Source organism: Manis javanica, chromosome 12 (assembly GCF_040802235.1).
Source record: "Manis javanica isolate MJ-LG chromosome 12, MJ_LKY, whole genome shotgun sequence".
Taxonomy (NCBI): Eukaryota; Metazoa; Chordata; class Mammalia; order Pholidota; family Manidae; genus Manis; species Manis javanica.
In genome coordinates, this window is record NC_133167.1 from 92,159,377 (window position 1) to 92,170,313 (window position 10,937).

General features: G+C 43.5%; 1 long non-coding RNA gene across 1 annotated transcript; it reads left to right on the forward strand.

Annotated features, from left to right (window-relative positions):
• Window positions 1-4,786: 4,786 nt before the first annotated feature.
• LOC108394247 (uncharacterized) lies at window positions 4,787-7,831 on the forward strand. Its single transcript, XR_001852398.3, has 3 exons — window positions 4,787-5,075; window positions 6,989-7,252; window positions 7,377-7,831. It is a non-coding gene; the product is annotated as an uncharacterized lncRNA (long non-coding RNA).
• Window positions 7,832-10,937: the final 3,106 nt, after the last annotated feature.

Here is a 10,937-nt window from a genome sequence, read left to right on the forward strand (position 1 = left end):
TAGCCTGGAAGGCTGCGGAGAGCAACTAACTCCCAGTGATAGATAACTAAGGGGAAAGGCTGGGGGTCACCAGAGCCTGCAAATGTGGAGGGCAGCTCATGGGGAGAAAGCATCACTCACCCACCACTGCTGGTGTTTCTGAGAGGGTTTGACAAGGTTGCTTCTCAAGGAGCCAAAAGCAGATAGATGTTGGAACCAACTGCTGTCCCTAAAGCAAGGAGGTGCTGTTGGGCCACACTGACTGGAATAGCAAGTGGTCACTCGGAAAGAAGAAAGTCCCTTCTCACTGTCTTCCTACCTTCCCGCCTCCCTCTGGTGTCCACTCCTGGCATAGCCCAGTGGAAGCCAAGGCGCAAAGAAGACAGTGAGAGGTACCCCACAGAGTCCGAGACCCAGCACGAGAGAGAAGAGGGCTGAGGGGTGGATGTGGAGCTGAGAAACCATAGGCAAAGACCAAGACTGTCCAAGTCTGTGCTTTGCTCCAGCATGTGACCCAGTATAGCACTTGTCTTGAAATTCTAGTTTTACTTTTTAAGAAAGAATTTTTATTTTTGAAAATAGTTTCTAATTATAATAACTGTTTTATATGTATAACAATATAATAAAACTGTAGCCAGATAGATATACCTAATGTAATACCTAGAGCAACCACTAAAACAGCTAATCAAAGAGAGATCTAAAGCAGAACAAACAGGAAAACAAAAAAATAGAAAAGCAGACATAAAAGCCCTAACATATCAATAATTACATTAAATATAAATGGTCTAATTCATCCATTAAAAGACAAATTGGCAGAGAGGACAAAAATTGTTGAACTCTATAATGTCTACAAGAAACAAACTTCAAATATAATGCTATAGGTAGGCTGAAAGTAAAAAGATGGACATAATATATCACACAAACATTAACCAAAAGAAAGCAGGAAAATAAAAAAAGATAGTTAATAACAAGCATTGGTGAGAATATTAAGAAATGGAACCCTCATAGATTGTTGGTGGGATTATAAAATGGCATATCCTCATTGTAAAAACAGTTTGGCAATTCCTCAAAAAGATAAACATAAAGTTGCCATACGTCCAGCACTTCCACTTGTAGTTATGTATGTATGGGAATTGAAACATATGTCCCCACAAATATCTGTATACAGATGTTCAAACCAACATTATTCATAATAGCTAAAAAGCAGAAACAACCTAAATGACCATCAAATGAATGGATAAATAAAATGTGCCATATAAATTAGTCAAGGGGATGAAAATACAGCATAGAGAATATAGCCAATAGTTCTGTAACATCCTTCTATGCCGACTTCTATGACTACGTTAGTTACTATCTAGGGGTGAGGATTTAATAATTACATAACTGCTGAATCACTATATTGCATACTTGAAACCAATATAACATGGTACATCAACTCTACTTCAATAAAAATAAATAGATAAATAAATAACAACATAAAAAGTGGCATATCCATTCAGTGGAATGCTATTCAGTCTTAAAAAGGAATGATGTATTAATAAATGCTACAACATGGATAAACCTTGAAAACATTATGCTAAATAAAGAAGCCAGTCACAAAATGCTATATGTAATATGACACCATTGCTATGAAATGTCCAGGAAAGGAAAATCTACTGAAAGAAAAAGAACATTCTCCAAGACTGAGGAAAAGGGCAGAATGGGAAATGACTGCTAATAAGTATGAGGCTCCTTTTCAGGGTGATGAAAATGACCTGAAATTTGACAGTGGTGATGGTTACTCAAATCTGCAGATTTACTAAAAGTCACTGAACTGTTTGCTTCACAAGGGTGAATTTTATGGTATCTGAATCACATCTCCATAAAGCTGCTTTTCAAAAAAGGCAGGAGTGGCTATCTTAATATCAGATAAAGAAGACTTCAGAGTAAAATAATTACTTGGGACAGAGGGGAATAGAAAGAAAGGAAGAGAGAGAGAGAGAGAGAGAGAGAGAGGGAGGGAGTAGGGAGGCAGGAAGGGAGGGAAGGGGGAAAGGAAAGAAAAAAAGGAAAGGAAGGAAGAAAAGATAGGGGAAGAAAGAAAGAAAGACTGATTTGAAAATATTTCTGAATGGAACTTTGTTTTAGATGTACTGATGTGCTAAAATTCATCTGTCAGACATCTTAAAAAACATGGTATTAAGGTGTTTTTCCTGCTCTTTTACACTCTCAAAAGTATTTGGGTTGGTTTAGTTGACTTTATTGTTTTTCTATTCTTTATTTCATTTATTTCTGCTCTGATCTTCACTGTTTCTTTCTTTCATCGGGTGTAGCTGGCTTTTTTTTTTTTCATTTTATTTTTTTCAGGTGGCTGATTAGGCCATTGATTTGAGATCTTTCTCTTTTTTAACACAGGCAATTAAAGCTCTAAAGTTCTCTCTTAGCAGTGTTTCAGCTTCATCCCATAAATTTTGGTATGTTGTATTTTTTCATTCTTCTCAACACTTTTCTTTTGATTCCTTATTTGATCCGTTGGTTATTTAGGAGTGTGTTGTTTAATTTCTATGTGTTTGTGAATGTTTCAGATTTCATGATAGTAATAAATAGAGCATATTTATTCCCAAAGGCGGAGCTGGAACCAGTGAAGCCGAGAGCCAAGGTGTCTGGTAAGACTTCCTGTGGCTGGTGGGTTATCAGGAGTGCTTTTCCACCCTTTGCGGATTCCCACTGTGTCCCAGACTGTAATCTCTGGCACTGTGCCTAGATAGGCACCACATTAAAATGGAATGCTGGAGTATTTTTTTTAGAACACCCCCACTCCCTACCACCTGCTGTTTCTTATTTCATGCAGGCTTTGGAGTTTTTACTGGGAAAAGAGCAAGTGAAGGAGTGTGGGTGGCTGGCTAGAGGACCCTATCTTTGAGCACGGCAGCAGTTGGACACCACGAGATCACAGAGACGCACAGGCTAACTGTGGCCCAGGACCAGGCCATGTTCTCTGTATTGGGGCTCATAAGGAGTTGGGGTCTCCTGGCTGCAGGGAGAGGAAGGGAACTAAGAGTTTCTGCACATGTAAGACATAGTATTACGCACAGGCAGCCCTACTGGGCACCTTGTGCAGGTTTTCTCATCTAATCCTCCCAACCACCCCATAAGGCAGGTATCGCAGTGTCCTTTCTCTGGGGAAAAAAGTAGAGCAGCCGAAGTCAGAGATTTGCATCCAAGCTCCCCTGTCAGTTAACGAACTCTGTGACCTTAGTCAAACTTCCACCTGCTCCAAGAGACCCTTTCACATCTCACTGATTTGTTTCTTATCTCAAATTGGGTAACATATGTGAGAGGTTTTTACTCAATGAAATGAATACATGTAATATTGTCAGTCATTGTTAAATATCTAAAACACATCTTGCTAGAGGCCTCCACAGACTGAAGCACCGCCAGACGAAGCTCAGCCCTGGGCCTTTCCTCAGCCTCCCTTTCACCAACACAACCTAAACCATGAAGATAAGCAATTAACACAGCTACACAGAACCGCCTCACCCAGCAGCCCGACCCTGGTGGCCCACGGCAACTGGGTGGTGGGAAGGGCTGGAAGGGGCCTGCTGTTATTAGCTATTAACATTCCTGTCTTACTTTGGCGTATCACCACTATGCTTGGGGACGTGGGTGCTCCCTCCTGGCAGGTGCAGGTTCACTCTCCCCGCCCTTGGTCAGGCGTCCCTGGTGGGGAGAGAGCTTGTGTGCAGTGTAACTATGTTTAGAGCCAAATCAGAGCGGAATGGGAAATGCGCTGCAGGCCCCGTCTCACTCTTAATGACCCCCTCCTCCTCTCTACCCACTCTCCCTGTGTGCTCCCTGGTGGCCTCAGGGCCTCTTCTGCAACAGAGTACAGGGTGCGAATCCTGTCAGTGTCCTGTCCTGGAAGGGATCCTGTCAAGTGTGAAGTAATGAGAAGGGCCCGAGTGCAGGGGAGGAGTACGTGTGGCCCACAAGGAACAACAGACCATGAGGGTCCCTGGAGGCCATCCGAGGAGCTGGCTTTTCTCAGCCCTAAGGGCAATGGAAGCTCTAGAAGGAAGAAGCTATGCTCCGACTTGGATTTTGAAACTCACTTTTACTGCTGCGTAGCATTAAAAACAACACAAGAAGTCCCTTATGCTAAGCCTCATGTCATCAAATGGAGACTTAAGTTAATTACAGTTTCAGCTCTCCCAGAAATGGAATCTAAACCAGTCAATCAGGAATCACCTGATCAGCACAAGTGAGGCCATCTGCCTGATAGGCCCCTGCCATCCCCTAAAGAAAATTTGGAATAACAAGCCTTCTTTTTGCCTGGAATAACTTCCTTGTTGTCGCTTTTCTGTAAAAGATTCTCATGTTGTACAGCTCCTCCCTGTCCCTTGCCATCTGCTTGATTGCATTACTGCCCAATTTGAATTAATATTTGCTCAAATACACTTTTAACATTTTTAATATACCTCAGTTTATCTTTTAACCATTCTGGGGTCCTAAGTGGGAACTGAAGGAGGCCCCCAGTGGCCCCCAGGAGCAACGAGCAATGAGGTGCAGGTACCTGCTGAGCCCTGAGCTCGTTGCTTGCTCGCTGCCTCAGGAGGTGGTGGTAAGTCTCTCTGGGATCCCAATGCACCAGTTTTCAGACTTGGAGGTTTTCTTTTTCCCAGATGGGTCTGGAAACGAGTCAAAGCGAAACTGAATCAAATTTGGAAACCAGACTAGATCCAACTTAGAAACTGGACTGGGTTTGGGGTCAGACTGGGTCTAATTTAAGCTGGACCCCATCCAGTGTGAACCCTTGGGTGAATAAAATTTTGTTTTAAGGCTGAACAAGCAGGCAATGTTTACCAAAGTTAATTTTGAATTATAGTGGCCACAGAGGAGAACTTTAATCCCAGTTAAGTTTATCCAGAGATAAAGCGGTCTCAGGCAAGGACCCACCATAACGAGTTGAGGGAAAATCATTTTTCCTTCTCTCAGTTTCTGGTGACCAGGGTAAGGCCTGCTAGGACACCCCACTCGCTTCAGAGCCTGTAGACACTGGCAAAGGGTGAGAATACCTACCACGGGCTGCTGTCCCGATCCCTACCTGCGGTGCCTGGGTGAGAGAAGGTAAAATTTCATGCTGTCCCTTCCTTTCCAAATTCAGATAGGCAGGCAAAAAACACTTGTAAAAATCAGATCTTTGACGGAAACTTGTGGGTTTGTTTCTGGGTACCCGCTGGTTGTCGATCCTTTTTCTCCCAGGGACAGTGACTGCTTTCTTGTTTGTCTTGCTCTGTGTCCTGAGAACTTGACTTGGCAACCACCAGGTTGGGGGCCCCCACAATATGGCAGACAGAAATGTAGGTTCACCCTATTTATGGCTAGATATGGCCAGACAGAAATGTGTGTTGCACTCTACGTGTGGCTGGGGTCCTGCCGACTGTGGCTAGCTCTCAGGGGAACTAAGTCTGTCTTTCTTCTGGTTATCATTGAGAGTGGCTCTGGATCTTGGGAGAGTAGAATCTTTTGCACCCTCTTTCAGGACGCCTTTTACACCCAGGTGGTTGCTCAGTACTGACAGTGATACTGCTTGTCCTGGCTGAAAGCTATCAAGATATTTGAAAGGGCATTTGATTGTTGAAGTAGCTCTGTGCTCAGAAGTAGTCAAAATTGGAAGCTGATACAGACAGCCTGATAGGAACTTTTTTTTTTTTTAGCCTTCTCCCCTAAGCTAAAATGAAACTAAGTACCCAGAGAGAAAGAAAAACATTGTGAAGCCTTTTGTAGAAGGGTTTACTATAGCATTCCAAAGACACACAGCTCTAAATCCAGCATCCAGGAATCTGGATTTCCGCCTTGGTCGACGATCTTCTCCCTGATACAAAGACGCAAACTGAGGATAGCGTAGTGGGATGTCTGGGTCAGCCCCTTGATGATCACTGAGGTTGCAACTCAACTTTTTGAGGAATTAAAACCAGCTGCTCTTGTCTTACAAATTTAGTCTTTACAAGAATAGAAATGTGGCTCTATAAACAATTCAAAACTCACCTTACCTTTTTACCAAGCCCCAAACATCCCCCATTAATCTTGAAAGGTCTGCAGATATTAAAAGATCTGGACTTAGGGAACAAAAGTCCTTCTTGGTGGAACTTAATCTGGATGGATATAAAAAGCTGTAGAACTTTTGTGGAAAAGGGATCTTGGGAAAGGAATTTTATGTGTGGTCAAGCTAAGATTAGAATGGGTTCATTTAAGTTTTTAAAAACAAATTTTAATATCAAAATCACTCTAGTGCAAAATCAGAACTTGGTTTTCTCTGTTAAATGGCCAAAATTTTCTTAGATTATTGGTCTGCTCTTAATAAGAAATTATAACCACAGGTTTTTCTCTACCTTTTAAGTAATTTACCTGGAGAGCAAAAATTTTGGGTCTTAACAAATAACTTATTGTTGGTCAGGCTGTCTCCATCAGGTCTTGGATTACCTAAGAAAACCCAGTCTTTTCCATGTTAAGAGAGCTAAGTTTTGTTCATGCTTGTGTAACCTTATATATTTGCCTTTACCATCTTCTGTTGTCATTGTGGTTGAACAGATAATTAAGTATTATCTCATAATGATCTATGATCCAATTTAATCAAACCTTCTAACATGTTCCCCAAATCAAATTCTAAATGGAGTCTTTGATGTCAAACAAACTTAGATTTCCCAAAGGGTCTCTGCAAAATCTTAGAGGTTTTGTCTCTCACCTTATAAAAGAGAGATGTTAAATTAATTCCATTTATTTGGTACGTTAAATTACATAGGAAACATTGCCAAGTACGTGATGATAAACTTTAGTTTATATGTGCAGATATATGTTACTAACATGAATATTCCAGAAATTGTTTGAAGTTCGTAGAAATTTATCAGTACTCTCATTATCCAGTCATTGCTTTAAATTGTTGTATGCCACAGGAATAACTATATTTTCTTACAATAAACTCTCATCAGATCTTTAATCATGGAGCTTTAAAATCATTTGTCATTTACAGACAGTATTGTTTTGCTCTGATGCTTTTGCAAAAGTGAAATTCATGGCAAGGACCCTACTACGTACTCTTGACGACTGATACTGCCACCAGTTTACAAGATGTCAAAACTTGGGTGCATATTTCACAACTGAAGAAGGCTCCACCTGACATCTGGTTCTGTGCAAAACCTGGAGATCTCAGAATTAAATTGAATAGGAGGAGTAGGGTGCAACACTGAGGTAGGCTGCACAGCACTGCCCAGCTATTTCCCAGCCTTCTTCACAGGTAAATGCAGCCACATGACAAGGTCCATGCCCTAGAATGCAAATAAAAGGGTAGGTGCACCTTCTGTGTTTCTCACTTAAAAGGGAATCGCTTGCCCTCTTCTTTTTCTCTTCCCCTTTCCTAGGCTGATGCATGTATGTGGTCATGACCCAGCTGTGACCACACCACCAAAGACAATATCCTACAGATGATGGTGCAACAAGATGAAAGAAGCAAGACCCCTAACTGACCTGATGGTACTGAGCAGCCACACCAGTCAGGACCACTCATCTCTGGTCTCTGCTGAGAAATAAATAAACTGTATCTTCCTTTAGCTGCTCTGTGTGTGTGTGTGTGTGTGTGTGTATAGATGTCTCCTTGTCATAGAAGCTTAAGCCAGTGCTTTAACATAGCAGCTTAGCCCTTCCCAAGGCAGAGTGGGCAGTAATAACTTCTCCAGAGCAGAGGTGAAATCTGTCATCTTATCTCCAGCACCCGGCAGAGCACCTTATAAAGACTGAATATTCAATAAATGGATGCCTGAACTGGTAAGAACTAAGACAATAAAAAATAAACTGCTTCAAATCTTAAGGGGCTGGGATGTAGTTAGGAGTCTGGACTTTGCACTGTCCACAGTTAGGTTCTGCGGAAAGTTTTCAAGTTAGGGAAGGACTTTGCCTTTTCAGGCTTCTCTGAACTGTGTTTGCTGGCAGCACCTGCTGGCAAATGGCGGTACTGCAGCCTGACTCAGGCTGTAACTCCTCAGGTAAGTGAAGACAGAGGAAGGAGTTGTTAACTATTACAAATTATACATAGGAGGTGCTAACGATGACAGGCTAAAGAACAACTCGGAACCACTCGGGGCCAGTCGCTGTGACAGGTGCTGTAGCAGCAGTGGCTCCTGCTGTGGGAGCTTCAGGTTTACAGATACGGTTCTGTCCTTTGATCTTGATGAACTATAAAATGTCTCTCCCAAACCTTCCCTCTTCCTGATTCTTTCTGTCCATTTGCATAGACTTTTGGTTTTCTCTTTTCTACCAGAGGAGTTAGTTACCATGGCAATGTTTGAGCTAACTTGTGACTTTGATTTAATTTAAAAAAAATAGAAAGAGAGAGAGAGAGAGAACCACAACCAAAGGACCAAACCCCCATGCTATCACGGAAAATTCAGTCTTCTCAGAGGTGACGATGCGGCAGAGCTCTGCGGCTGAGCCCACTGGGGAGACTTCTCCCAGTTCTCAGTTTTGAGAGAAGATGTTCTATTCCTAAAAACCAGTCTGATCACACTTAAGGACCCTGTGTGGCCCCTGCCATGATCACTTGCCCTTTAGCTTTGGCCTCCAGCAGTCTCAGAGAAAATTTCTGACCACTTTTCTCAACTGCATAAGATTGTGTTTTTCTCTGTGCCAATATATACCTGTTATATATAAATGTAAGCTCTGTGCAACATACACCTGCCACTGTATATACCTCCCCTTAATCTTTGTTTTTGTAAGCCACCTCAAATCTCTAAAATCCAACATTTGACTAAATATTAGAATGAATGACCCAGATTTAAACAGTGCCTCAGGGGTCAGAGAAAGGGGAGTTATTAATGAGCAAGGGAAGATAGGGTCTGTTCTTGGAAAAGGGAGGTGGGGGCTTGGTTAGGCCTTGATGGGTAAACCATGCAAGGTGGGCTTCCTATCAATTCTGTCAGCCTTTCCTTATAACTCGCCTCCTGGCCTCTGGAAATAACAAAAGATTGTTTTTGAATCGGCTTTCAGAATACCTGGTGAATTCTCCAGGTAACTAGCCACCCGCTCTCCCTGAGATGGCCTAACAGGCACCAGCCTTCCTCCACCATATGTCATGCCATCAGGAAGCCCCATTGTGCAAAGCTCTAAAATAAAGGCACTGAGCACTGCTGGAAGCAAGAGGGTGGCTTCCACTGCATGGCCAGGACACGGCTTTTTAAGGGGGGCTCCGGCAGTGAATTAAGTTACAAATAGCTGGCAGGTGCAGGTGGAAGGGGCTGGAGTTTCTGCGGCAGCATTGAGATCTGCTTTGGTAGCCACGAGATGTGCTTTAGGATTCCTGCCTTCCAGCCCCTGGACAGGGAAGCAGAAGCTGCTGCCACTGGCCCGTGAGGCCGGGCTGTCAGACATGGGCAGTAACTAAGGCTAGAATGAAGTCTTCGTCATAAATGTCCAGCTCCTTTTGCGGAGTCCCGACTCTTCCCTGGCAGGCAGGGGGGCAGGGCTCACTGGGGACCAATGTTGTTTCACCAGATGGGCCAGGCCTTCAGCCCATCACTGGCTCTGGGAACTCCATGCTGAGCCACCCCTCACCTCCCTCCTAGCTGCAGGGAGAGGCTCACGTTTGCCTGTTGGCAATGCCCTGATGCAGGGGGGCTGGGGCAGAACCAGGCACAGCTAATTAGAATGACTAATCAGGAGAATGGCCAATTACTGTCTGAAGCAAAATAGATATTCCTGCTCTGCGGCCAAGGGAACAGTGCAGTTGGTAGGGACAGCTGAGGGTTTGGGACTGAGGAGGAGGTTCCTTTAGCTTCCCAAGGGCTGAGAGCAATAAGGCTGCACAGTAGAGAGGGCTGTGGGTCTGCATTTAAATATGGCATTTACCTGGGGGTCCTCCACAGGTTGGGCTGGCAGGGGGAGAATCAGACCTGAGTGTGAGGCTGCTAGTGTGGTGTGTGTGTGTGTTTGTACACATGCACATGCACACTGGAAAGATGTGTTTACTCTTAGCCCGGGAAAACTTTCTTGTGCCTTGTAGTTGGGAGAAAGGACTCAGAGGAGGGAGATTTACTTATGCTGTTAGACCTGAACACAAACAGAGATGACTTCCTAGTATCTACAGTACTTCCAGAAATGCAAAAGAACTCTCTCCTGTCCATCCCAGAGGTTCATCCAAACGATCCCTGGAAGGGTGCATGGCGGAGGGGCTGGCCACCAGAGAAAGGGAGGGATGTACCTGTAAGGGGAGTGGAAATAAACTGCCCAGGAGGGCTGAGCAGGTTCAGTAAAGCTGGGTGACTACTCACTGGAGGGCACAGTATGCACCAGATGGCCGTGGAGAAGCGGTGGAAGACGAAGGGGCCTAGGCCAGAACAGCTGATCCTGTATTTCCAGTCCCCACCACACTTCCTAAGATGTGTGCCTGTCCTTTTCTAAAGAAGGTCATGAGAGAAATTAAATATGGACTATACATTGGATAATATTATTGCATCAGTGTCAAGTGCCTTGGGCATGATAATGGTATAGTGGTTTGGCAGAATGTCTTTGTTCTTAGGAGCACAGGCTGAAGTATTTAGGGATGACATGTCCTGATATCTGAAACTTCCAAGGGTTTCAGTAAAAAGAAAGAAACTGAAAGAATTAAAGCAGATGTGGCAAAATGGTAACAGTTGGTAGATCTGAGACAGTGGTAATATGGTGGTTCATTGTACCAGCTTTCAATTCTTCCGTAGTCTCAAAATTTTAAAAAACAATGTTCAGAGAAATGAATTACTGGTGCCTGACAATGTGAATGAATCAACATGTTGACTAAAAAAGGAACCAGACACAAAAGAGTACACACTGTACAATTCCATTTATGTGGAATTCTAGAACACATACAACCCTACAGTGGAGAGATGTCAGATAGCGGCTGCCTGAGCCGCATGCACACATGCGTGTGTGTGTATGTGGTGGGTGGGCTGACT